The sequence below is a fragment of the Chiloscyllium punctatum genome, chromosome 33 (genome assembly GCF_047496795.1).
Source record: "Chiloscyllium punctatum isolate Juve2018m chromosome 33, sChiPun1.3, whole genome shotgun sequence".
Taxonomy (NCBI): domain Eukaryota; kingdom Metazoa; phylum Chordata; class Chondrichthyes; order Orectolobiformes; family Hemiscylliidae; genus Chiloscyllium; species Chiloscyllium punctatum.
Genome location: NC_092771.1, coordinates 42,445,778 through 42,471,440, shown reverse-complemented (window position 1 = coordinate 42,471,440; position 25,663 = coordinate 42,445,778).

Here is a 25,663-nt window from a genome sequence, read left to right as displayed (position 1 = left end):
GCTTGTGCACCAAACAGCACAAGCAGTAAGTGACAGACAGGCTAAGTGATTCCACAAGCAACGGTTCAGGTCTCTGCAGTCCTTCCACTTCTAGTTGAGAATAGTTATGGACAATTAATCAAGTCATCGGAGGAGGAGATTCCACAAGTATCCCCATCCTTAATGATGGAAGAGACCAGCACTTCAGTGCAAAAGATAACGTTTATGCATTCGCAATAATCTTCAGTCAGAAGTGCTGAGTGGATGATGCACCTCAGCCTCCTCCAGTCGTCCTCAGCAATTCAGTTCCCAGTCATCAGCCAATTTGGTTCAGTCCACGCGATATCCAGATTCAGTTGGAGACAGTGGATACTCCAGAGGATACATACTCTGACAACACTCTGGCAATAGTACTGAAAAGTTGTGCTCCAGATCTTGTCACTGCCCTCACCAAGCTGTTCCAATACAGTTACAACAATGACATTTCCCCGATTACATCGAAAATTACCCTAAGTATCTCCTGTATATAAAAAGCAGAACAAATCCAATCCGGCCAAATACCACTCCATCAGTCTACTCTCGATCATCAGTAAAGTGGTGGAAGGTGTCAGTGCTTTCAAGCAGCACCTGCCCAGCAATACCCTGGTCAGTGACGCCCAGTTTGGGCTCCACCAGGGCCACTCAGCTCCTGACCTCATTACCGTGGTTCAAACATGGACAAAAGAGCTGAATTCCAGAGGTGGGGTGAGAATGATAGCTCTTTAAATCAAGGCTGCATTCAACTATGTGTGGTATCAAGGGGCCGAAGCAACACTGGAATCAATAGATATCAGGGGCAAACTCCCCGCTGGTTAGAATCATACCTGACACGTAGGGAGATAGTCATGGCTGATGAAAGTCCGTCAAATCAGCACCAGGATAAATCTGTAGGAGTCCCTCGGGCAGTGGCCTAGGCCCAAACATCTTCAGGGCTGCTTGAGCAATGACCTTGCCTCCATTTTAAGGTCAGAAGTGGGGATGTTCGCCAATGATTGCACCATGTTCAGCAACATTTGTGGTTCTTCAGATACTGAAGCAGGCCATGTCCAAATGCGACAAGATCTGGACAGTATCCAGGCTGACAAATGGCAAGTAATATTCACGCCACAAAAATGCCAGACCGTGACCATCACCAATAAAATACAATCTAACCTGCCCCTTGTCATTCAATGGTGTTACTATCTCTGAATCCACAGTGGACTGCAGCAGTTCAACAAGGCAGCTCACCACCACCTTCTCAAGGGGCAACCAGGGACAGGCAATAAATGCTGACACAGCCAGTCACACCCAGATTCAGGAAATAAATATTATTTAAATAAAATAACAGAGGAAGGTTTCTGGGATATCACAGAGATCAGTGCTCAGGCCCCATTTGTTCACAATACCCATTAAACGTTTGGTTGCAGGAATCAAATACAATATATCCCAACCTGCTGAGAGAACTAAAGGATGTTGGATTGTGAGTGGGTGAGGAGGTTGTAAAAAAGCTTCAAAGTGACTAAGACAAGTGGAGTGAATGGGTAAATACGTGGCAGATGGAGAGCAATGTGGGGAGAGGTGACAGTGTGCCCTTTGGTGGGAACAAGAGATTGGCAGCTTTTCGTTTGAAAAGGGATTGTTTGAAACAGGTTGATCTGAAAAGCGACGTATGGGCCTTTTTGTTGTTTCCTTCTGCGCGGCCCTCCGAGGTCCCTGCAGCACAGTGAGGTCTGAACCCACAAGGCAATACTGGGAATGGCATTCACACGCTGCCCAGTGTACATAGACCTACCAAGTGGGGAACTCTAACAATGCAAAGGATCTGGATCTCCCTGCAGACCAGTCACTGAAAGCAATATCGCAGGAGCAGAAAGCAGTTAAGAAGTTAAATGGGGTGTTGACCTTCATTTCAGGGGGATTTGAGTCCAGGAGTAAGGGTGTCTTACTGCAGCTGTACAGGGCCTTAGTGAGACCCCATCTTGAACATTGTGCAATATTGTGTGCAGGTTTGGTCTTTGTACCTAAGAAAGGGCAAACCTGACATTGAGGGAGAGCAGCGAAAGATGACCAGACTGATCTCTACGATGACAGGCTTGTTGTGGGAGCAGAGTTTGGGGGCGACTGGGCCTGTATTCCATGGGGTTGAGGAAAATGTGTGAAGACCTCAGTGAGATATATAAAACACTGACAGGGTGAGACAGAATGGAAGCAGGGATGATAATTCCCCAGGCTGTGATGTCTAAAACAAGGGGCCACAGTATTAGATACAGACAGGCCATTCTGCACTGAGATGCCAATAAATGTCTGCCCTCAGAGACTGGAGAACCTGGGGAATGTGCTCGCACATGGAAACCAAGATACTGAATATAAATACAGGTTTAGAGACAGGAAAGGTATGGTGGGAGAGCTGGAGTACGGTGTGGAAATAAAGGTCGAGGTATCATTGTATTTAATTGGGAGCAAACTCGATGGACCAAAGGGACGACTGCACTTCCTATTTTATAGCTTCCCACGGTTAATCACATTAACGGATATATTCATTGTGTGGGATAAGTGCATTGTGGAGATATTTGAACATGAACGACAATGAGGTAGGCTCAATGTGTTGTATGGCCTACTCCATTCCTGATGTTTCTGTGCAGTCTGTGGGAAAGCTGTTTAAATGCTGTCACAAGCTCTCAGATGTTAGTAAGGAGGTTTCTGCAGGGTCAACAGGACTGTGTTTCCTGTTCCCTTTTTCCGATATTGAGGCTGGGGCTGGGTGTTCTGTCTGGGTTTATCCTTTAAGACCTCGGAGCAGTTTGATACAATAGTGTCTGGCTTGGCCGATTCAGAGATCATTGAAAAGTTTTATCACAAGTATATGTGTCTGCAGTCATAGATAATCATAGATAACAGGCTCCAGTCTGACAAGTATCCTTCCACTAAACACTCTGCTTCCTAACATCAAGCCAACTGTGTATCCAATTGACCTGCTCCCCCAGAATTCCACGTGATGTAACCTTCCAGAGCAGCCTGCCATGTGGAATCTTATCAAAGGACTAACTGAAATCCATGGAGACTACGTCTACCACTCTGTCCTCGTCAACCTTCCTGGTCACTTCATCAAAGAACTCTAACAAATTTGTGAAGCATGATCTCCCACTCACAAGTCTGTGCTGACTGCTCCAAATCAAACCATGTGTAAGTAATGGGTGCAGTCAATGATATGCTGTCCTTCATTGTAAGATGATTCGAGTACATCAGTAAAGCCATCTTCCCGCTGTTGTAGAGCCTTGCTGAGAAAACATTTGGGGCACTTTCTACAGATTTGATGTCCTTTGTAAGGAATAGTCTCCTTACCACAGACACGGGTGATGGTAACATGAGGATAGAGTAAAGAAGCTGAGTGTTTAATCTGTGGAGCTGTGAGAGATGAAGAAATGGTGATGCTGAAACACGAGGAGTGGCAGCGATTACTTATTTCCAAAAGACACATTGATAGGGAGAGAAATTCCATACTTTGCCCAGGATTGATTGGTTTGATTTATTGTCACGTGTACCTCAGTACAGGGAAACACTTTGTTTATGAGCAGTGGAGGCAGATCATAGTAAGCATGGCCAGACAGATCATAGGGTGGAAATAGACTTGGACATAGTAAGGCATACAGGTTACACTGAACAGGACATGTACTAGACGTGATCAGCATGAACAAGATCAGCATGATTTGAACTTAGAGAGTCCATTCATCAGTCTAACGTGAGCTTCCTAATAGTTTATATGCCTAAATTAACTGTGCAGTTGGCGTGTGAACCCGTACTGAACGTCAGGTTGCTCACAATCCCCAACAGCAGCCACAATCCCTTCCATCTGAAACAGGTAGCTTTTCTCAACAGCTTCCGCCCTGCACAGAGAACACCAGGCTGGCATCTCAGAGATGAAAGATGCCTTCTTGAGACTTCACACAAGACATAAGGCTTCCCTCCGCACCACTAGAAAACCACATTAAAGTCCCACGTGTGTATCATAAGCAACGGAGCCAGGAGGAACAACGTGGAGCAGTCTTTCTGTGCAGCCTCTGCTCCACTTGTTCATCATGTTGGTGCATCATTCTGGAGACAATAAGGACTGCCGATGCTGGAGATCAGAGTAGAGCGTCGATTGCTGGAAAAGCACAGCAGGTCAGGCAGCATCCGAGGAGCTGGAGAATTGATGTTTCGGTCATAAGCCATTCATCAGGAATCAGCATCGATTGCCTCATTCTGTCCCTGTGTAAGTACGTTGAGGGGGGAATGGCCTCTTACTGTTCCTGTGAAAGTGACTCAAGGAGCTGAATGGCCTCATCCCATTGCTGTGTAAGTGACCCAAAGGTCTGAATGGCTTCTTCCTCGTCCGATTGGACAGTGTCAAGGGCCGGATTGGCTTACCCCTGGTTCTTTTTGAAAGCTCGATGTACTGACAAGTGTGATGATGCTGCAGTTTTAAGAGGTTATTTTGTCCGGGTTTCTTTTAAGAGAGAGATTGAACAACCATTACCAAGCTGGCTAGTTAAGACCACTCGAGTAAACAACGAGAGAGGCCTTGTGTTTATTTTAATGCAACCTGAATGGGTGTGGCCAGCTCTCACAGATTAGGATCTCTGGGTTTTGGTTTCTCAGTAACATCAGAAACTATTGGGGTCTCCACAGAATTGGAAGCTTCAGTGAATGTCTCCTGCTACTTTCCCTGAGTTTTCTCTTGGTGCTGTTTTTAATTCCTGGATTAGAGAAATGTTTGTGACATTCTGTGTCTGAATATTCCTTTCTGCCAAGGGCTGTGCTTATGGGATTTTCCTGTATTGGAACAGTTCATTAGTAATAGTTCCTAGGTCTATTATTCTGTTAACTTGTCCAATAGAATTAAGTTATTCTAGATTCCTCTTTCTTTGATTTCATTTTATCTTTCGTGTTTCAATAAATAGTGTTTTGCTTCACACCAAGTACTTTGACCAGTCACATTGCGTCTAGAACAGACACTTTACATTTCCATTAAAATAAAAATAGAATCTAGGCTACCGCCTTCAAATATTTTCGAGGGGCTCTGGTGTGGTCCATCACACTAGACTCCTTCTCTTTCTGAGTAATAGGCTGGAGGCACTGAATGGGCTGTCCCTGTTCTTCTCCAATAGTGTCAATGGGCTGAATGGCTTCCTCATATTCCTGTGAAACCAGCGTGAGGTGCTGAATGAACTCTTGTTTTACTGTGGCAATGTGCAGTGTCAGGCAGTGCTGGAAGATGAATGTTACCGACACTTTAACAGCACAAGTCTCAATGGAGCCTGGGTCTTGCTGCACACGGACACAGACTAGTTCAGGAGCTGATGGGAGACAAAATGTTCTGAACATTGTGGAAATTTCGGTGACCATCCCCACTTCTGATCTTATGGTGGGGAGGGTGAAGGTGGGGAGACATTGATGAAGCAGCTGAAGCTGTTTGTGAAGTGGAAGCTACCTTGAGGATCTCCCACAGAGGTGACCCAGGACTGAGATGATGACCATCTTCCTTTGTGCCATGTTTGACTCCAAACACTGGAGAGGTTCCTCTGAATCCCATTAAGTGCAGTTTTGTTAAGCTCCTTGATGTCAACAAAAGCCAACCACTGCCGTAATATCAGGGCCAGTCATTTTTACCTGAACCCTTGTCTCAACTTCTTTTGTTCATATCAATAGGCCGTGATATAGGAGCAGCAAGTGTTTTCTTCAAACAAATGCTTTTGAATGTCAGGATTTCACTTCTCAGGAGTGTTCTGGGAGCGAGATTACTGAAAGTATTTGAAGAGGAGGTCGATGGATATTGACCTGTCAGAGTGGTGAGGGCTATGAAGAATTGGGTATGAAAGATGATTTGAGACCAGGGGCAGATCAGTCACGATCTTAGTGAAGGACAAGGCAGGTTTGGGGAGTGAACGACCTGTCCCTGTTTCTGATGTTCTCACATTCTGTTATTGGAAAGTTAGTGGGTGTTATTTTCACGAATGTTATGTTTTTGAATATTGCAGTCAGGGAGAGCAGATGATTTTGTGAGCCATCTCTGAGTGAGGTATATGGGCTGCATTCACAGTGAATCTGAGTCTACAACGTGACCAACAACTGAAGCACAAGTTGCAGAGAGGGGAAGCTCTATAAAGAGAGATGAGGGGACTCTTTCATACCCGTGCCTGGATTTTCCAAATACATTTCCCAAATCACTTCAAAGCGTGTGTGACAGCCTTGAGAGGCTAAATGGTCTCCTCTGTTTCTGTGCATCAGGTTATAGGAGTAAGTAGCCTCCAACTGTTCCTGTCTAGCAGGTATGAGGGGCTGAATGGAGCACGGAAACATGGGACTGAGGAGCAGGAGCGGGTCATTAGATATTTTGACCCTTCTCCACCAGGAACGAAGATTGTGGCTGATCGGGTTGGGGTCTCAGCCCCACTTTCCCGTCTGTATCCCAATATCCGTGACTCACTTCTCTGTCAAATATTTTGTAATGCAGCTTTCAATCAATGTGAACATAGAGGCACAATAAACTTCCAGTGAAGAGAATTCCCACTTGAAAGGTCCTTTCAGAATTTTTCGTCATCCCTCTTATAGAATCAGAGAGTCATGCAGAACAGAAACAGACCCGTTAGTCCAATCTGTTCACTACGATCAGATATCAAATCTGATCCAGTCCCATTTGCCGGCATTTAGCCAATATCCCTCCTCTTTCAGATACTTTTTAAATGTTCGATTGTACCCGCCTTGACCACTTCCTCTGACAGCACTTTCTGTACACACACCACTCTCTGTGTGAAACATTTACCTTCAGGTCCCTTCTAAATCATTCGTCCTCTCCCCTTCAACCTCTGCCCTCTTGTTCTGGACTCCCCTATCCTGGAGAGCAGAACGTGGCTGTTCAGAATATCCATGCCCCTGATGGTTTTATAAACCTCTATAATGTCACCCCTCAGCCTTTGACACTCCAGGGGGAAACACCTCAACCTAATCAGCCTCTCCCTAAAGCTCAAACCTCCAGTCCTGGGACAGCTGTGTAAGTCATTTCTGCAGAAAACCGAGTTGTACACAGTATTCGTAAAGTGGCCTCACCAACGTCCTGTAAAGATGCAACATACCACCACAACTCCTATACTCAATGCTCTGACTGATTAAGGCAAATGTGCCAAATGTGTTCTGCACCACACTGTCTACCTGCGACTCCACTTTCAAGGAACAATGCACCTGCAGCCCTGTGTCCCTTTGTTTCACAACACGCCCCAGGACCTGACCATGAAGTATATAATGTCTGCCCTGATTTGCCTTCCCAAAATGCAAAGCTTCAATTATTCTAAATGAAACTTCACCTGTTACTCCTTGACCCTTTGTCCCATCTAATTGTTGTCTTGTTGTACTCTGAGATAATCTACTACACCACATTTCTGATGTCATCTGTAACCTTACTAACTATGGCCCCAATATTCACATCTAAAACCTTTACATAAATGATGAAATGCAGTGAACTCAGTACTGATTCTTACAGCACACTGCTGCTCACGAGCCTCCAGTCTGAAAAATGCCCCTCTTCCTTCAAGCTAGTTGTGAATAGCTTCTTCTGTATCCCATGTGACTGAAACTTACTAATCTGTTTACCAATCAGAATGAAATACTAGCTATGAAGATAGGATGTGTAGGTTAGGTTTATTTTCACCAAAAAAAAGGAGATTGAGGGGTGGGGGGGTGGACCTGATTAAGGTTCGCAAAATCAGGAAGGGTATAGCCAGGGTAGATAGAGACAAGCTTTTTCCCAGGTTGAAGGATTTAATAACGAGAGGTCGTGCTTTCAAAGTGAGACGTGGAAAGTTTAAGGGGGATACACGCGGTAAGTACTTCACACAGAGGGTGGTGGACATTTGGAACGCGTTGCTAGCAGAGGTGGTGGAGGCAGGCACGGTAGATTCATTTAAGATGCGTCTGGACAGATGCATGAGTAGGTGGGGAGCAGAGGGATACAGATGGTTAGGAATAGACCGACAGATTTAGACAGTACATTTGGATCGGCTCAGGCTTGGAGGGAGAAGGGCCTGTTCCTGGGCTGTAAATTTTCTTTGGTCTTTGTTCTTTAAATGAACACCTTGCTGAAGTCCATATAGACAATGTCTACCAAATTGCCTTCATCAATCGTCTTTGTCACCTCTTCAAAAAACTCAACCAAATTAATGAGACATGATTTCCCATGCATAAAGCTTTGTTGTCTACTCCGAACAGCCCTTGCCTTCCCAAACATATGTAAATCGTGTCCCTCAGAATCCCCTCTAACAACTTACCCACCACTGGCATCAGGCTCACCGGTCTATAGTTCCCCAGCTTTTTGGGTCACTGTTTCCTTTTCCTGTCTCACTACTCCACTGCTCACAACAAATGTTAAATGTGACCAGGTTGGTGATATGGCCGATGATATCGGTCTCAGACTGGGTCAGGGTCAGTTTTAGGAACAAGTCAGGCTAGTTTCTTTAATCTGCTAAAACAACACGTTTATGATCCCGAGCAATGTTACTCAAACTATGATAGAAAGATGAATAGCAAACTGTTTGTGCATTGCAATTATATAATCAATATTTCCCTTTCTAAAAATGCTGACACACACACACATACACACACACACACAAAATCGCTGCAATTTTAACTGGAAATAACTTGGTCAAAATATTATTGAAACTCGTAACAAAGGAAAAATTGTGAGATTGTCCAAAACGTTATTCTGCTTCTGAAGATATTGTACTCACACAAGCTGCTAGCAATGGGATTTCATCCTGGGAGAGTTTGGATTTGGCTGAATTCCCTTTGCTTTAGGCAGTGAGGAGATTCCAGTGAATTCTGGTACGGGATCATCCAAAGGGTAGTACAGTGGTGAGCACTGCTGCCTCACAGCACCAGGGACTTGGGGTCGATTCCAGCCTTGGGTGACTGTCTGTGTGGAGTTTGCACATTCTCCCCTTGTCTGTGTGAGCTTCTAATGGGTGATCCTGTTTCCTACCACAAACTGTGTAGGTTCGGTGGATTGGTCATGCTAAATTGTCCGTAGTGTTCAGGGATTTCTAGGTTATGTGCAATAGTCAGAGGTAAATATAGGGGAATGGGTTCGGAAGGTTGGTATGTACTTGCTGGGTCGAAGGGCATGTTTCCACACTGCAGGGATTCCATAAAAATAAGAATGGTAACGATAACTGTAGAGGTTTTTTTTTAGCTCACACACATTGCTGTGATGAGGAACAATGAAGGAGAGAGAGTGCAATAGGCCATTCCTTCTCAGGCAGATTACATTTTCTCCCTCTCTGAGTTGAATCACACAGTAATGTCATCATCTCCCAAACTGGACCATGGGAGGTCTCCTTGTACATTGTCCAAACTATGTCCCGTCACATTCCCTGCTCCATGTAGGTGCATCATTGCTGCTGTCATACACAGAGCCATCCCCTTAGCAGAAAATGGTCTCGGTCAATTTGAAGATATGTTTATATGTCCCTGCATCATTAAAAAATAAAAATGTTTAACTTATTCAGAATACCTGTGTTAAACTGAATGCATTTTTTAAAAGAAATACAGAAATTGCTGGAAAAGCTCGCCAGGTCTCTCAGTGCCTAGATGCTGTAGTTGTACCAGCCTCCACCACTTCCTCTGGCAGCTCATTCCATACGCACACCACCCTCTGTGTGAAATGGTGCCCTTTAGGCCTCCTCAAAACCTTTCCCCTCTCACTTTCCACCAAAGCCCTCTACTTTTAACCTGGGGAAAAAACCCTGATTACTCACCCTATCTATGGCCATTTTGATTTTATAAACCTTTACTGCTGCAAAATGTGACCCCAATCAACATGAATGGCTGTACTTTCAGTCATTCTGGGCCTAAATTCTGAAATTCAATACTGACACCTCTTCCTTCTCCATCAAGTCACAATTCTAAATCCAATTTAATCAGTTTGTTCAGATATATCCTGAGACACTTCTGTGGGCTTTACGCCTAGACCTTTGTGCCCGGAGGCAGGGACACTAGCATCGCTCGGCAATACCCATAAAGCTGTAACAGTATTCTCCTGTGTGTTTGTTCATCAGACTGTCCTGACATGCTGGGACATACCACTGCAACAGGCAGAACTTGAATCCAGGCCTTCTAGCCCAGAGCAAGGAACGCTACCACACAAGTTCAGGAATTGGAATCAAATCCAGCGCTCTGGCTCAGAGACAGCGACACTACCCAGTACACTACCATACCCAGATTTTGGGTCATATTTTAGTGCCCACTTTCAGCTTGATGTGGATTTATTATAAACAGATTACCATTACTGAACTACACAAAACACTTTGTATTGTTAAATAAATGCAAGATATTTGTCTCAACTGTAGGATATTGAGTGCATATGCTATGCCATTGAAATTAACTATGACCATCTTTAAGTGCTATTATCTGTAGTCTGCAATATTAAGGAAAGAAATCCTGCAGACACACTCTGCCCAATGAAGGGTCTCAAATAGATATTTATTACTGAACACCAGAGATGAAGGAAGAGCTTAATTTCTGGCCCCAAAACACCGATCACTCTTCCCAACTCTCACGTGTGACTCCCCTTTTCCTAAAACCATGAAGTGACACCAGGCCGCTGATTATTGCCCAGCCTCTCCTCCCCACTGACTGTGTCTGCAATCTGTCCCTCCTCCCCCTAACCACACAAGGCAACCCAAGCTCAGGGTCTTTGAGAAAATCAAGGCCGGAATGTGCAGGCCTCCTGGAGAGGGGGAGGGCATTTTAAAATTGAAGGGGGAGGGGGAGGCGGCAGTAATATCACACACTGGACTGAGGGGTGGCTGATGGAGTTTCGTTTGGATTAATGCGAGATATTGGATTTGATAAATCAAACGACAGCAGGACCTATACAATTAAAAGTAGGGTCTTTGGCAGTGCTGTAGTACAGAAACCTAGGCCGTCAGGTTTAATTCTTTAAAATTTGCATCTCATATACATAGTGTGGTTAAGAAGGTGTTTAACACACATCTTCATAGGACAGACCTTTGAGTATCGGAATTGGGATGTCATGTTGTGGTTGTACAGGATATTGCGGAGACCTCTTCTGGAATACTGTGTCTAGTCTGGTCATCCTGCCCGCTCATTCCATAGGCACACCACCCTCTGCGTGAAAAAGCTGCCCCTTAGGTCACTTTAATATTTCCCCTCTCACCTTAAGCCTATGTCCTCTAGTTTTGGGCTCCCCGTACCCTTAGAAAATACCTTGACTATTCACTTTGATATGACTGACGTTGATATTATTAAGCTGGAGAGGATTGAGAAGAGATTAACCTGGATGTTGCTGGGAAAGGAGGGAGTGAGCTATAAGGAGAGACTGGATCGACTGGGACTTTTTTCACTGAAGAATATGAGATTAAAGGGTAACTTTGCACAGGTTTATAAAATAATGAGGGTTAAATAGAAGCTGAAGGGCTGATGTCTTTTCTCTAGGGTTGAGGATTCAAAACTGAGGGAGTTTTAAGGTGCGAGGAAAATAGATTTACGAAATTCAAGAGAGGTAATTATGTTAGACAGAAGCTGGTTTGTGTGTGGAATGAACTTCCAGAGGAAGTGGTGAAAGCAGGGACAGTTACAACGTTTAAAGGACATTTAGATCAGTCCATGGATAAGACATCAGTTTGGATGGTGCTGTGAGCAGATGCCCTCTCCCCCCTCCTCTCTGAATGAATCCCTGTTGGTTTTCACCCTCTGCCAATGCCTGTGCAGTGGCGTGGGGAGGCCAGCAGAGGGTGGCATTGCATCACTTTAAGCACCACAGAGACTGGCAGACCTGCCCCACACAGAGACACACAGATACACACACGGGAATGGTTAGGGCACTGCGTGAAGCTCATCTGGTAATTTTAATGAAACAAATAGAAATACTCAATTCGCCTCGTAAACTGTTACAATATGTGGGACAGATCTGCCAAATTCTACTGTTTAAATAAAAACATCAATTTATTTTTTTAACTCTGAAAGTGAACATTTTACATGAACTATTCACAACTCTGGGACCCTCTATCTCTTAACTTCTTATTACCCGACTCCAGCTCTATAGCAATATACTGTTTCTGGGTTTTCTATCCTCTCATACCACAGGTGCTTGTAAGCTCTCAGTTTAGAACAGTATTCCCTCTCTGTTCCAACTTCATCACATTATACCCTGATGAATATCGATAAGTGGGACCTATCCGATTTCTCTTGTTCTGTGGTTTGTCAATATTTCATTCGCTCCGTCTGGTGTGTGTCAGGACTTTTGTTGCTCCATTGACAGCATGTCATTATTCGACATTATATATCAGTATTTCACTTGCTCACACTCATGTATGTGGGGCAGGATTTCAGTTGTTTCATGGGGACTGTGACACTATAACAATCTCAATGTTTGTAGTTGGCACCGAACCTGGAAGTTATCTGAAGTCTATGGAGGAGAGTGTGGAATTCTAACAGGACAATCACACGTTGATGCAGTGTTCAGGTTTCTGGCAGATGGGGATCAGTGCAGAGCAGTTTGAGGTGATACACTTTGGTAGGAAAGACAATGAAAGACAATTTAAAACAGACTGTACTATTATAAAGGGGCTGCAGGAGCAGAGAGCGCTGGGTGTATATGAGCACAGATTGTTGAAGATGTCAGGACAAGTGGGGAGAGCAGTAACTCTCACAGATTAGTTTCAGTATCTGAGCTGTTTATAGGGGGAGGTGTAGGAGGGAGTCTCCTTGCTCGCTTCCTGGGAGGTGGTGGTGACGATGTGTTGTGAGCCCACCCTCCTGCCCACCGAGACCGTGGGGATTCCATTTGTACCAGCTCGACACAAAAGGGAGATGGCATCAGGGCCACAGCTTCTAAGTCGTGCCGGGGGTAAACAGAGCTGCCAGTGGGTTTAAAGTGAGAATTGCCCTTCACTGAACATTGCTCCTTACTCGGTCGGTGGGACGTGGATGTTTCAGAATCTCCACACGAGGTGTCCCGGTCCTCTCCGGCTCGTACCAGGGTCCTCCCCACATGGATGGGGGACGGGGTGAGGGAACGGATATCAGGCACTCCACCACCCGGCTTGGCCCTTTCTGTCCTATTCCAGGCTGATTCTCCTGGAATGGGAGGGACGGAGTGAGGGTGGGAGTGGGTGGTCCTGCTGTTAGTGCTTGTGTAGATAGGGAGGGGGGCATGGTGAGGTGTCTGGAGGGAGTCAGTCCACAGTGTTGTATTCATGTAGTGTTATTAGTGTGGGGGTGAAGTGGAGGGAGGGGGGGAGAGAGAGGGGGAGAGAGAGAGAGAGAGACAGAGAGACAGAGAGACAGAGAGAGAGAGGGAAGGTACTTCATGCAGCAATGACAGTGTTGGACCATGAGCCTTGTTCGGGGGTCGGTGCTATAACAGATATACAGTGAGTGTGAGGGAGCAGAGAGAATACAGTGACCCTTATCCTGACAGAGTGGGGAAGGTTATTGATGCTTGTCCTGTATTGCTGGACATTTCTTCAGATCCCAGATACTGCACTGAGCTGGGTGGGGAACTCAGACCGTGCTCGGTGGGTCTGGTGGTGTCGCCCCCTCTGGGAAGAGAATGGTCCCCCTCTGTACTAGCCCATCCACCAGGACCTCCGTACCCCTGTTGACAAACCGTGGTGTAATTGTTATTTAGTCCCCAGGCTCGGGGTAAACTGTGTAGGGCAGCTCCAAACTGAGTAACCTCAATCGTGCGCCCATTGGGCTTTTAAAGATGGCCCCAGTGTCAGGGATCATGGAATATCCAGGGGCATCTGGGTGATGGGGTGTACTTCCAGCCATGAAGGACTCCATTTACAAAGCTGGAGAACAAGTGCTCATCCAAAACTCTCCATCATCTGACCTCACACCAATATCCCATTTTCCCATTTTTCCTGGGAAGACAGGCTCATGTTACAGGATGTTATCGAAGTGTCTCCATTTCAGTATTCTGCAACCTGGGAACACATCCTTCCATGACACTGTCTCTCAGTCTCCCCCTTCTCTGTCTATACCCCAAAACCCTCCCTTGTGGTGATATTTAAACTGATTCCCCCGCCATCTCTCCCTGTCAGTGATGTTCACACCCACAGCACCCCCTTGTCAGGGCAACAATGGAGATATGGAGCTGAAAATGGTGTGAGCTGTACATCCTGTCACTTCCAGCCTGGGCTGCAACTTTCCCCACACTGGGCAGGGATCTAATATAGTGTTACTGAGGAATGCAGTGGGGTGGTGTACACAGTCCTACATGCTGGGAGGGTAACTGCTCCTGGTTTACAGATCAATGCACTGGGGTGGTGTACACAGTCCTACAGGCTGGGAGGGTAACTGCTCCTGGGTTACGGATCAATGTACTGAGGTGGTGTACACAGTCCTACATGCTGGGAGGGTAACTGCTCCTGGGTTACAGATCAATGCACTGGGGTGGTGTACACAGTCCGACATGCTGGGAGGGTAACTGCTCCAGGGTTACAGATCAATGTACTGGGGTGGTGTACACAGTCCTACATGCTGGGAGGGTATCTGCTCCTGTGTTACAGATCAATGCAGTGGGGTGGGGTACACAGTCCTACATGCTGGGAGGGTAACTGCTCCTGGGTTACAGATCAATGTACTGGTGTAGGGTACACAGTCCTACATGCTGGGAGGGTAACTGCTCCTGGGTTACAGATTAATTCACGGGTGATCACTGCACAGGTCGCTGTGCTAGTCAGACTGTCTGGTTGAGGTTTATAGATACTGCAATGATATGGTTTGTGCAGTTCCCCACGCTGGATGGATATTTGTTTCAGGTTCACACATTAGTGCCCTGCTGTGGTCTGCACAGCTCCCCGCCCTGGACAGGTATCTAGTCTGGGTTTATAGATCAATGCACTGCTGTGGTCTGCACAGCTCCCCGTGCTGGTCAGATATCTAGTCTGGGTTTATAGATCAATGCACTGCTGTGGTCTGCACAGCTCCCCATCCTGGGCAGATATCTAGTCCGGGTTTATAGATCAATGCACTGCTGTGGTCTGCACAGCTCCCGGTGCTGGGCAGATATCTAATCTGGGTTTATAGATCAATGCACTGCTGTGGTCTGCACAGCTCCCGGTGCTGGTCAGATATCTAATCTGGGTTTATAGATCAATGCACTGCTGTGGTCTGCACAGCTCCCGGTGCTGGTCAGATATCTAGTCTGGGATTATAGATCAATGCCCTGATCTGATCTGGACAGATTGCTGGATTGTATTGACCAGTGTAATGGATGAATCTGGACAGATTGCTGGGTTATACTGAGCAGGACACTGGCCTGGTCTGCACCGTGTTCCACGGTAAACAGATATCTCGTCTGGGTGTATGGTGTCAGGATTGGTTCTGTGAGGTGGATTGAGAATGTGGTATATCTAACCATTTCAGCTGATCTGGCAATGCCTTTAGTTCCCATTCCTGTGATTGGACCCTCCATCTCTCACACAATTAATGTTACAGTGTGTCCAGGCACAGTACATCATGTTGGTGGGTGGGTAGGGGGGAAAGGTCATGGACAGGTCAAGGAGTTCCCCGGAACGTTCTGTCCCCAATATTCTATAACTGACATTCCCTGGAACATTCTGTCCCCGACATTCTATAACTGACATTCCCCGGAACGTTCTGTCCCCGACATTCTATAACTGACATTCCCCGGAACGTTCTGTCTCCAACATTCCATAACTGCCATTCCCCGGAACGTTCTGTCCCTGACATTCTATAACTGACATTCCCCAGAACGTTCTGTCCCTCACATTGTTTGTGAACGGCCGGACGTCAGTGAATTGAACAAACGATAAGATCCCGAGGGAAGAGATCCCATTCCAGGGAGAAGGAGACACTGTTCCGAAGGCCCCTCAGGCAGTTAAAGGCTGAATTCGTTTTCCCTGCGTTTACATTTCTTCCCGACACAGGATCGACCACAATTTAGATCAAAATACAGAAATTCCCAAACTCCGTTTGTCTTCAGGAAACTGGGAGAGAATCTTTCAGGACAGCAACGTTTCCACCCTCCGTATTAGGAACTGGGAAGGAGTGACCGGTGTCTGCTCTCGAGTGATTGAGAGTGTGGGAATGTTCTAGAAACTATCTGTCCTTATGGATCTGTCTCTGTGTGTTTGGGGAGGGAGGGTTTCTTGTGGTTTATGTCACATTTTTGTCAGTAATGCCGACCTTCCCATTTGTTATTCCAGCTTCAATTATTTTAATAAATCCCTGAATACAGGAACACATTTGAAAACCTCACTGGGTCCCCGATCAAACGGGTCCCTTTGCCTCCAGGCTGATGGATAATGGGTTTGTTTTCCTTCCTCACAGTTAACGTAGTGACCATCTACGTCCTGCTTTATAAAGATTGTGGATTGTCTCCATGTGTCAGACGTTACCTGGGGGCCATGGCAGCGGCGGATCTCCTGGTCATTATCCTCGACCTGATCCTGAGACACATTCCCATTGTTTATCGGGAACAGTTTTATTTCCTGTACTCCGTCCGCGTGTGTAATATCCACGCCGTCCTGCTTTATGCAGCCACTGACTGCTCTGTCTGGTTCACCGTCACTTTCACCTTTGATCGGTTTGTGGCCATTTGTTGCCAGAAGCTGAAAACTAAATATTGCAGTGAGAAAACGGCGGCTGTGGTTCTGGGAGCAGTGACTGTGCTGAGCTGTTTAAAGAACATTTCCTGGTATTTTATTCTCAAGGCTCGGTATCGGCTGATGAACCTCCCCTGGTTTTGTGATGTAACACTCGCTGTTCGTTACTCCAGTGTCTGGGTCACAATCGAGTTCCTCCACCACATTCTAACCGCGTGTGTCCCATTTCTCCTGATTCTACTGCTCAATGTTCTCACCGTCAGACACATTTTAGTGACCAGCAGAGCCCGCAGGAGACTTCGCGCTCACACCAATGGGGACGCTCAGTCTGACACTGAAATGAGAAACCGAAAAAAATCCATCATTTTACTGTTTGTGATCTCGGCCAATTTCATCCTGTTATGGTCAATGTTAATGCTGTATTCGATATGGTTCCGGATGTGGTTGATTGGGTATTGGTCTGTGTATCTCAATCCCTTTGTGCGGGAATTGGGCTTCATGCTGCAGCTCCTCAGTTGCTGCACAAACACCGCGATTTATGCCGTGACCCAGACTAAGTTCAGGCAGCAGCTGAAGAATGTGCTGAAATATCCCTTCACCCAAATCCATCCATCCATCAAATTCCCTCATTAATCAATCCATCCGGGATTTTCTCATTTCAGTTCAGTGTTTCAGCGATGGAGCAGCCTGTCGCTCTGGTAACAGACTGAGGGTAGCGCTGGTTTTTCCATCCTTATCCCACAGGGAGGTTACAGGGAAATATTTCAATGTTTCTCACAACTCAGGGGCCAGTGAGAAAATGCTCCATCCCACTGACTGTATCCATCACATCCATTTGTAACCAATAAAAATGTTGATTAAAGCGAGCCGAGCAGCAGAGTGACCGATGTTGTTGTGTGTCTTTGTGTTGGAGAAGCTGAACTGGAGAGAGACAGACTCAGCCCCAAGTCCTGGTCCTCAGGGAAGGGGAGGCCACCGCGCCCTGAGCTCAGGAGCTGGGTTTAACTCCCTCTGTCCCACCACTGCAGCCTGGCCTCCCCATTTCCTCTCCCCCACTCTCTCCACCTGCCTCCACTCTTTCCTCTACCCCTCCCCTGCACCCTCCCTCTCTCCTGCCATCTGTCTCCCTTCCCCAATTCCGTCTCTACTCCATTTTCCCCCTCCTCCCACTTCCCACATCTCTCTATCATCTTACATTCACCCCTCCAACCACATGCAGCCACAGCACCAACCACGACTACTCTCCCCAGTCTCTGGATCAGAGGGAGAGGGACGCGTCAGGGAGAAAGACTGCGTCACAGAGGGAGGGAGGGGCAGGAGGGAGAGAGATTTAGTCAGAGAGAAACAGGGAGGTGGGGAGAAAGAGAGACCGAGGTAGGGGGATCGAGAGTGAGAGAGGTGGACAGAGAGAGAAGGAGCAGGGAGACACAGAGAGAGAGAGGCAAGGGAGAGATATGGTGAGGGAGAGAGAGAAATCGGGGAGGACATAATGACAGAGGGGTCAGAGAGTGCGGGACAGAGAAGGGGGACAGAGAGTGGGGGATGGAGAAAGTGGTGGACGGGGGGACAGGGGGGACAGAGAGAGGAGGGAGTGAGAGGGGGACACAGAGAGACGGGGCACAGAGAGAACGTGGGGACAGAGAGGGGGACAGAGAGAGGGGGACAACGAGAGAGGGATACAGAGAAATGGGGGACAGAGAGATGAGGACAAAGAGAGGGGGACAGAAAGGGTGGGACAGAAAGTGGGGGACAGAGAGAGAGGTGGACAGAGAGAGAAGGAGCAGGGAGAGACAGAGAGAGAGAGGCAAGGGAGAGATAAGGTGAGGGAGAGAGAGAAATCGGGGAGGACATAATGACAGAGGGGTCAGAGAGTGTGGGACAGAGAAGGGGGACAGAGAGTGGGGGATGGAGAAAGTGGTGGACGGGGGGACAGGGGGGACAGAGAGGGAGGTGACAGAGAGAGGAGGGAGTGAGAGGGGGACACAGAGAGACGGGGGACAGAGAGAGCGTGGGGACAGAGAGGGGGACAGAGAGAGGGGGACAGCGAGAGAGGGATACAGCGAAATGGGGGACAGAGAGAGGGGGACAGAGAGATGAGGAAAAAGTGAGGGGGACAGAAAGGGTGGGACAGAAAGTGGGGGACAGAGAGAGGGGGAGACAGAGAGAGGGGGCCAAAGAGAAGGGGGCAGAGAGAGGGGGCAGAGAGAAAGTGGGGACAGAGAGAGGGGGACAGAGAGAACGGGAGAGAGAGGGGGACAGAGAGAGAGCAACAAAGAGACGGGGACGGAGAGGGGGACAGAGAGCAGGGGGATAGAGAGAGGGAGACAGGGAGTGGGGAACAGAGAGAGGGGGATAGAGAGTGGGGGATGGAGAGAGTGGGGGACAGAGGAGGGGAAGGGGGACAATGACGGAGGTGACAGAGAGAGGACGGAGTGAGGGGGACACAGAGAGAGGGGGACAGATAGAGCGTGGGGACAGAGAGAGGGGGGACAGATAGAGCGTGGGGACAGAGAGAGAAGGGGGACAGAGAGAGGGGGGCACAGAGAGAGGGGGGGGACAGAGAGAGTGAGGGGACAGAGAGAGGGGGTACATAGAGAGGGCTTGGACCGAGAAGGCGGGACGGGGGTGGTGCAGAGAGGGGTGTTAGAGAGTGGGGGGACACAGAGGGGGACAGAGAGGGGAGGGACGGAGATGGTGGACTGAGATGGGTGCAGAGAGAGGGGGGAGCAGAGAGAGTGGGGACAGGGAGAAGAGGGACATAGAGTGAAGGGGAGAGACAGGGGGACAGATAGAGGGGGGACAGATAGGGGGCAGAGAGAGGGGTAAATAGAAACGGGGACAGACGGGGCAGACTGAGAGCGGGGGGACAGAGAGAAGGGAGACAGAGAGCGGGAGAGAAAAAGAGACGGCTGGGACCGAGAAGGGGGGAACGGGGGGGCGGGGGGGGGCAGAGAGAGGGGGGTGAATAGATAGATGGGGACCGAGGGGGAGGGAGGAACAGAGTGTGAGGGTGACAGAGAGAGTGGGGACAGAGCGAAGTGTGACAGAGCGGGGGGTACAGAAAGGTGGGACAGAGAGAGTGGCGACAGAGAGAGGGTGGGACAGAGAGAGGGGGGACAGACAGGGAGGGGACAGAGAGAGAGGGACAGAGAGAGTGGGAACAGAGGGGGGTACAGGGACAAGGGGGACAGAGAGAGGGGGCAGAGAGAGTGGGGACAGTAAGAGAGGGGAGACAGAGAGACGGGGGTGCAGTAGAGGGGGGGACAGGGGGACGGAGAGATTGGGGGACAGAGAGAGGGGGAAAGAGAGAAGGGGACAGAGGTGGCGGACTGAGAACGGGGGGACAGAGAGAAGGAGGGGCAGAGAGAGAGGGGACCAAGAGAGGGGGACAGAGAGCGGGAGAGACAGAGAGAGGTGGGGGGACAGAGAGAGCGGGGGTCACAGAGTGAAGGCAGCAGAGGTGGCACATAGAGATGTACAGAGAGAGGAGTACAGAGAGGGAGAAAGACAGAGGGGGGACAGAGAGAGAGGGGGGGACAGAGAAAGTGGGGAACAGAGAGAGTGGTGACAGAGAGAAGGGAACAGAGAGGGGGGACAGAGAGAGAGGGACAGAGAGCGGGGGGACGGGGTGGACAGAGAAAGAGGGACAGAGAGGGGAGGGAACAGAGGGAGAGGGGTGAGAGAGAGGGGGTCAGAGGGGGAAGAGAGAGGGGTGACAGAGAGAGTGGGGACAGAGAGAGGGGGTCAGTGAGAGAGTGGGGACAGAGAGTGGGGGTGCCAGAGAGAGGTTAGAAAGAGAGAGGGGGGATGGAAAGAGAAAGAGGGGTACCGAGAGAGGGAAGGGCAAAGAAAGAGGGGACAGAGAGAGGGGGGACTGAGAGAAGGGGGACAGAGGGGGGTCGTCAGAGAGAGAGAGGGGGGATCAAAGAGAAAGGGGGACAGAGAGAGAGGGGACAAGAGAGTGGGGGACAAGAGAGTGGGGGGAGAGAGAGGATGGAGTGATGGGGAGAGAGGGAGGTGGAGAGCGGGGGAAGAGAGAGAGGGGGACATAGAGAGGGTTGCAGAGAGTGGGGGGACAGAGAGAGGGGGACAGAGAGAGGGCAACAGAGAGAGGGGTACAGAGAGAGGGGGACAGAGAGAGAGGGGTGAACAGAGAGATGGGGACAGAGGGAGAGGGAGGGACAGAGTGAGAGGGTGACAGAGTCAGTGGGGACAGAGAGGAGAGTGACAGAGCGGGGGGTACAGAGAGAGAGTGGGGAAAGAGAGAGGAGGACATTGAGAGAGGGGGACAGAGAGACGGGGGCAAAGAGAAAGGGGGACAGAAAGTGGGGGGCAGAGAGAGCGGAGGAAAGAAAGAGGAGGAAAGAGAGAGGGGGACAGAGGGGTCGGACAGAGAGAGTGGTTACAGATAGAGGGTGGGACAGAGAGAGGGGGGACAGAGAGGGGGGGGCAGAGAGAGAGGGCGAACAGAGAGAGAGGAGGGGACAGAGAGAGGGAGCAGGGGGGATTGAGAGAGTGCGGACAGAGAGAGAGAGGTGACGGGGGGGACAGAGAGAGAGAAGGGATAGAGAGAGGGGGAAAGAGAGAGGGGGATAGAGGGGGCGGACTGAGAGCGGGGGGCAGAGAGAAGGAGGGGCAGAGAGTGAGGGGACCGAGAGAGGGGGACAGACAGCGGGAGAGACAGAGAGAGAGGTGGGGGACAGAGATAGTGGGGGTCACAGAGAGAGAGCGGCAGAGGGGGAGGGAGGGGGAACGGGGGGACAGAGAGAGAGGGGGACAGAGAGAGAGAGAGAAAACAGAGAGAGCATGGAAAAAGAGTGTGATGGGGTCAGAGAGAGAGGGGGGACAGAGAGAGAGGGGGACAAGAGAGTGGGGGGAGAGAGAGGGTGGAGTGATAGGGGATAGAGAGGGGGGGTAGAGATAGGGGGAAGAGAGAGAGGGGGACAGAGAGAAGGGTGCAGAGAGTGGGGGGACAGAGAGGGGGTACAGAGAGAGAGGGGTGGACAGAGAAATGGGGACAGAGGGAGAGGGAGGCACAAAGTCAGAGGGTGAAAGAGAGAGAGTGGGGAAAGAGAGGAGGGTGACAGAGCAGGGGGTACAGAGAGGGGGGCAGAGAGAGGGGGAACTTAGAGAGAGGGGTGACATTGAGGAAGGGGGGACAGAGAGATGGGGGCGCAGAGAGTGGGGGGACAGAAAGAGGGGTGCTAAGAGACTAGGGGAAAGAAAGAGGAGAAAAGAGAGAGGGGAACAGAGGGGACAGACAGACAGAGTGGGGACAGAGAGAGGGTGGGACAGAGAGAGGGGGAGCAGAGATTGGAACGGAGAGAGAGCGGGGACAGAGAGAGGGGAATGGAGAGAGAGGGGGACAGAGAGAGAAGAACGGAGAGAGAGGGGTGACAGAGAGAGGGGAATGGAGAGAGAGGGGGACAGAGAGAGGCGAATGGAGAGAGAGGGGGACAGAGAGAGACGAACTGAGAGAGAGGGGGGACAGAGAGAGGGGAATGGTGAGAGAGGGGGACAGAGAGAGAGAGAGAGAGGGGAGAGTGTTCGGTGACAGAATTCGGTGAGAGTGTTAATGAAGAGAGAGTTAGGGGGAGAGAGAGTGAGGGGTAGAGAGAGAGGGAGTGGGGAGAAAGGGAGGGGGAGGAGGAGAGATGGGATAGAGAGAGAGGCGAGGAGAGAGAGGGCGGAGAGAGAAGGGGAAGAGAGAGAGGGATTAGAGAGCTAGTGGGAGAGCGGGAGTGGAGGAGGGGCGAGGGAGAGAGAGGGGGAGAGGGGGAGTGAGAGGGAGAGAGAGTGTGCTGGACAGAGTGAGGGGGGAGAGAGAGCGGCAGAGAGAGGGGGCAGGGAGAGGGGAGTAGAGAGGGGGCAGAGGGAGGGGGCAGAGGGATGGGATCGAGGGAGGGGGATGAGAGAGGGGGGCAAGAGAGGGGTCGAGAGAGTGGAGGGGGGTGAGGGGAGAGACAGGGGGAGAGGGGGTAGAGAGGGGTGAGAGAGAGGGGAGAGAGCATAGGGAGAGAGAGAGAGTGGGGAGAAAGTGGGGGGAGAGGGGGGTGACAGGGGAGGGGGAGAATGGAAGAGAGGGGAGATTGGGAGAGGGGAGATGGAAAGGGGAGTTGGAGAGGGGAGAGGGATCGCAAGAGAGGGTAGAGAGAGAGGGGAGAGAGACAGAGGGAGGGAAAGACAGGGGGAAGAGAGAGGAGAGTAGAGAGACGGGGAGAGAGATGTGGAGAGACGGGGGGGAGAGAAGGGGAGAGAGAGGGCTGGAGAGAGGGGGATAGAGAGGGGTAGAGAGTAGGGGAGAGAGAGAGATGGGAGAGAGAAGGGGTGAGAGAGAGGTGGAGAGAGATGCTGGAGAGAGGGGTGAGAGAGGGGGAGAGAGAGAGTGGGAGAGAGAGGGGGAGAGAGTGTGGGGCAGAGAGAGTGGGGGAGAGAGTGAAGGAGAGAGAGGGGGTGAGAGAGAGAGGAGAGAGGGGGGGCAAGAGAGGTGGGGAGAGAGATGGGTTAGAGAGAGGGGAGAGAGTGGGAGGAGAGAGAAAGGGTGATAGAGAGAGGTGAGAAGGAGAGGCGAGAGGGGGGAAAGAGAGGGGGGAGAGTGTGAGGGGGGAGAGAGCGAGGGTGAGAGTGGGGTTGAGAAAAGGGGAAAGACGGGGGGGGCGTGGGGAGAGAAGGGGGAAGAGAAAGGAGGAGAGGAAGAGAGGGAGTGAGATTGGGGGAGACAATGGAGAAAGAGTGGGAAAGAGAGAGGGGGAGAGAGAGATGGTGAGAGAGGGAGGGGAGAGAGAGTGGAGAGAGAGGGGAGACAGAGGGGGACGGGAGAGAGGGGGGGAGAGAGAAAGGGGAGAGAGATGGTGTGAGAGTGGGTGAAGAGAGTGGTGGAGAGGGGGGGAAAGAGAGTGGGGGTGAGAGAGGAGAGAGTGAGAGCATGAGAGAGGCAGGGAGTGAGAGTGGGAGAGATTTAGGCGACAGAAAGGGAGAGAGAGTTAGGGAAGAGAGAAGGGGAGAGAGAGATTGGGAGTTGAGAGAGGGGGTGAGCAGTGTAGAGAGAGAGAGGGTAGAGAGATGTGGTGAGAGAGTGGGGTATAGAGAGAGAGGGGAGAGGAGGCGGAGAGAAGGGGAGGCGGAGAAAGGGGGAGAGTGGGGGACAGAGAGGAGAGAGAGGTGGACAGAAGGAAGGGGACAGAGAGTGGAGTGAGAGAGAGTGGGGGAGAGAGAGGGGGAGAGAGGGAGGGGGAGAGAGAGTGTGGGGACAGAGTGGGGGATAGAGTGGGGAGAAAGAGTGCGGGGAGAGAGTGGGGGAGAGATTGGGGAGGGAGACGGTTAGGGAGGGACGGAGTGAGAGAGAGGAGAGAGATTTAGGTGACGGAGTGGGGAGAGTTAGTGAAGAGAAAGGGGGAGAGAGAGAGTGAGGTGTAGAAAGAGAGTTGGTGAGAGAGAGAGGTGTAGAGAGGGAGGGTGAGAGAGAGACGGTGGAGAGAAGGGGAGAGAGGAGGGGAGGGGGGAAGAGGAGTGAGAGGGGTGTGGAGCGAGGAGGAAGAGAGAGAGGCGGCAGAGAGAGAGAGGTAGCGAGGGGGAAGAGAGACGGGGAGGGCGAGAGAGAGGGGGAGAGAGTGGGGAAAGAGAGAGGGGGAGAGAGAGGGGGAGAGAGAGATGGGAGAGGGAGGGGAGAGAGGGGGGAGAGAGACGGGGAGAGCGACAGGGAGAGGGGGGAGAGACGGGGAGAGAGAGGGGGAGGGAGAGGAAGGTGCGAAGGAGTGTGTGAGGGGGGACAGAAAGAGGGTGAGGGCGGGGGAGAGAGAGGGGAGAAAGAGGGGAGAGAGTGGGGGAAGAGAGAGTGGGAAGAGAGAGGCGAGGGTGGGAGATGGATGGAGAGAGAGGGGGGAGTGACAGGGAGAGCGACGAGGAGAGAGTGGGCAAGATGGGGCGAGAGAGTGGGGAGAGAGATGGGGGGAGTGGGAGAAGAGTGGTGGAAAGGGGGGGAGAGGGAGGGGGAGACAGAGGGGGAGAGAGACGGGAAGGGGGGGAGACGGGGAGAGAGAGGGGGGAGGGAGAGGAAGGGGCGAGGGAGGTGGAGAGAGGGGAGACAGAGAGGGGAGAGAGCGCGGGGAGAGAGAGGGGAGAGTGAGAGGGTGAGAGAGGGAGGGAGTGTGAGAGGGAGAGAGAGGGGAGAGATTTAGGCGACAGAGATAGTGAAGAGCGAGAGGGGCAGAGAGAGTTTGAGGGGGTAGAGAGAGACGGGATAGAGAGAGGAGGTGAGAAAGTGGGGTAGAGAGAGGGGGAGGGAGGGGGAGAGGGAGAGAGGGTGAGAATGGGGGAGAGAGAGGGGAGGAGTGGGGGGGAGAGAGAGAGGAGAGGCGGACATAGAGGGGGAAGAGGGTGGGGGACAGAGTGGAGGGAGAGAGAGAGAGGGGAGAGAGAGAGAGAGGGAGAGAAGGAGGGGAGAGAGAGTGTGGGGAGAGAGTGGGGGAGAGAGAGTGGGGAGAAACAGTGCGGAGAGAGAGTGGGGAGGGAAAGAGGAGGAGAGGGAGGGTGGAGAGATGGGGAGGGGAGAGAGGAGTTAGAGGGGGGAGAGTGGGGGAGAGAGAGGGGAGAGAGAGGGGAGATCGACAGGGAGAGCGGGAGAGACGGGCAGAGAGAGGGGTAGAGAGAGGAAGATGCGAGGGAGGGTGAGAGTGGGGGGACAGAAAGAGGGTGAGAGTGGGCGGAGAGAGAGGGGAGAGAGATGGAGAGAGAGTGGGGGAGAGAGAGAGGAGAGTGAGAGGGGCAGAGTGATGAGGCGAGAGACGGGGAGGGAGAGGAAGGTGCGTGGGTGTGTGAGAGAGGGGGGGACAGAAAGAGGGTGAGAGCGGGGGACAGAGAGGAGAGAAAGAGGGGAGAGAGTGGGGGAAGAGAGAGTGGGAAGAGAGAGGGGATAGAGAGAGGAGATGAGAAAATGGGGTAGAGAGAGGGCAGAGGGAGGGAGGGTGAGAGTGGGGGAGAGAGAGGGGAGAGTTGGGGAGAGAGAGGAGAGAGAGGCGAACAGAGGGATGTGGAAGAGG